At 45.1% G+C, this 2941-nt stretch overlaps 1 pseudogene; it reads right to left on the bottom strand.

Annotated features, from left to right (window-relative positions):
- On the bottom strand, nt 1–936 carry LOC144279366 (olfactory receptor 51G2-like; annotated as a pseudogene).
- Between the last annotated feature and the right edge of the window lie 2005 nt (nt 937–2941).

The raw sequence follows: 2941 nt of genomic DNA on the forward strand, positions 1-2941 counted from the left end.
TCATTTGACGAAGGCCCTGATTATCCTCACACGAAGATGTCTGCTTTTCACGCTATAAACGATTGGGCTTATCAGGGGCGGGACCAGGAGGTAGACGTATGCCAGGAGAATCCTAAGTAAGTGAGAAGAGCTATTCCCAAATCTGTGTATCACAGCCAGGCCAATGTCTGGTATATAGAAGAGCAGGAGGGCGCAGATGTGGGAGAAGCAGGTGTTCAGGGCCCTGAGGCACTCCGTGTGGGATTCGATGCTCAGCACTGTTTTGAGGATCATCACATAAGAGAAGAAGATGAGCAGCGAGTCCAACCCCAATGTGAAAACTGTAGTAAACATGTCGTAGATGGTGTTGACTGTGATATCTGAACAAGCCAACTTCATGACATCCTGGTGCAGGCAGTAGGAATGGGAGAGGACGTTGGCTCAAAAGTATTGGAACCTTTTCAGGAGAAAGGGGAATGGTGATGCTACAGCAACCCCTCTTAACAAAAACACTAATCCCATTTTGGCTATTCTCGGTGGAGTTAAGATGGAAGCATATCTCAGTGGGTTACAGGTGGCAACAAAGCGGTCAAAGGCCATGAACAAGAGTACAGAAGATTCAATTTTTGCAAGAAAGTGGATGAAGAACAGCTGGGCAAAACAGGCATTAAGGCTGATCTCCCTAGAGTTAAACAAGTATATGCCCAGGATTGTCGGTGTGGTGGATATCGATAAGCCAAGGTCTGAGACGGCCAGCCTGGAAAGGAAAATATACATGGGCTCATGGAGGCTTGGATCTGTTTTTATAATGAACAGAATGACTGAATTTCCTACTATCGAAATAGCGTACATTAAGCTGAAGGGGATAGAGATCCAGATATGGACGTCTTCCTGCCCAGGTATCCCAGTGAAAAGGAACATTGCAGAGTTGAATACGGTGTCATTCGCAGCTGACATAATGGACTGGGCCGTTCCAAAGAGTTTTGAGATTTATTTCCTAAAAGATAAAAGAACAGGAGACTAGATGAAATTTAATGAGACATTTTTCTGCTCTCTGTGCCGCTTGAGAGACTTTCAGGAACTTAAGGAAGATCAGTAAATACATATCCTTGGATTTGCAGCACCAGTAGGAAGATAGGCACTGCCAGAGTGGATGAGACCCGCAGTTCATCTAGCCCAGTATCCAGTGACCAGTTCCAGATGATACAGAGGAAAGTGGAAGAAGCCCTGCAATAGGCAGCTATGAGATAACCTGCTCCCAGGAAAAGTGTCCCCCTGACACCAACTAGTTTGACATATTTTGTGATGTAAATCTGGAAGGTTTAGAGCTCTTCCAAGACTTTAAAAAACAAATCCTCATGACTGTAATTGGATTTTCTGGTTACCCATATCAACCTCCAGTCCCTCTTTGAATCATACTTAGCCCTTGGCCCCATTCGTATCTTGTGCTTTGAGTTCCACAGCCTACTTGAGCACTGTGTGCTTGTACAGTTGCGACCTTCCTAAAGACACCCTCTCTGGCCCTCCACTTCTGAGTGTGACCCGTTGTATCATATGTATCAGATGGTAAAGACATGGCAAGTGCAGTGAAAAGAGTCATTCTATATAGCTGAAAACAGTGATTCTATTTAGCTGTCCTGCATTGAAGCTACGTATAAACAGGTTTTATTGCCTCTGTAGAGGTGATGATCTACTGAATCTATTAAGCCTGTTTGTATGCATGTCTCATTTCTGTATTCGAAATTATGAATATTGGCTGCATACTTGTTTAATTCTGAGTAGGTTTCAGTGAAGCAGTTGGTCAGATTCGTGAGAAAAGACTATTCTCAGTAAGTGCCCGATCAAGAAGCCCTTATGCCAACAATGAACTAGGAGATGCCGATCCACATCTGGGCTTTCCCAGGAATGTGGCTTGGCTGATAGGGAACTCAGTCATGCGTGGACATGTGACTTGCCTGGGGGACCCCAAAACTCCATTTTGCAGATGGACTTTGTCTAGGGGAGTGGAGGGGGTCTCCACCCACAAGATGTTCTATCTTAAAAATAAAGGGAAGGGTAACCACCTTTCTGTATACAGTGCTACGAAATCCCTCCTGGCCAGAAGCAAAGTCCTTTTACCTGTAAAGGTTAAGAAGCTCAGGTAACCCGGCTGGCACCTGACCCAAAATGACCAATGAGGGGACAAGATACTTTCAAACCTGAAGTGGGGGAAAGGCTTTTGTCTGTCTGTGTGATACCTTTGCCGGGAACAGATCAAGGATGCAAGCCTTCCAACTCCTGTAAAATTAGTAAGTAATCTAGCTAGAAAATGAGTTAGGTTTCCTTTGTTTTGGCTTGTGAAATTCGCTGTGCTGGAGGGAATGTGTATTCCTGTTTTTGTGTCTTTTTGTAAACTAAGGTTTTGCCTAGAAGGATTCTCTTTGTTTTGAACCTAATTACCCTGTATGGTATATACCATCCTGATTTTACAGAGGTGATTCCTTTACTTCTATTAAAAGTCTTCTTGTAAGAAAACTGGATGATTTTTCATTGTTCTAAGATCCAAGGGTTTGGGTCTGTGGTCACCTATGCAAATTGGTGAGGATTTTACCAAACCTTTCCCAGGAAGTGGGGTACAAGGGTTGGAGGATTTTAGGGGGAAAGACGTGTCCAAACTACGTTTCCCAGTAAGCCCAGTTAAAGTTTGGCGGTGGCAGTGGAAATCCAGGGGCAAAGGATAAAATTAATTTGTACCTTGGGGAAGCGTTAACCTAAGCTTACACTAAACTCCATTTTGCTACTTGTGGGGAGTCAGTGTCATGGGATGGGGGCTGTTTTCCAGCCTCTGCTCCTGCTCCTCCTCTTGCCCCCCCCATGCCCAGGGAAGATAGGGGGTCCATGGTTCCCCACGGTGGGCCAGGATCCCTGGGTGGCTCTTAACACAGCCTAGCTCTATCTTTCAGGAAGACCACGAGGTGGGCCC

This window comes from Eretmochelys imbricata, chromosome 1, assembly GCF_965152235.1.
Source record: "Eretmochelys imbricata isolate rEreImb1 chromosome 1, rEreImb1.hap1, whole genome shotgun sequence".
Lineage (NCBI taxonomy): Eukaryota > Metazoa > Chordata > Testudines > Cheloniidae > Eretmochelys > Eretmochelys imbricata.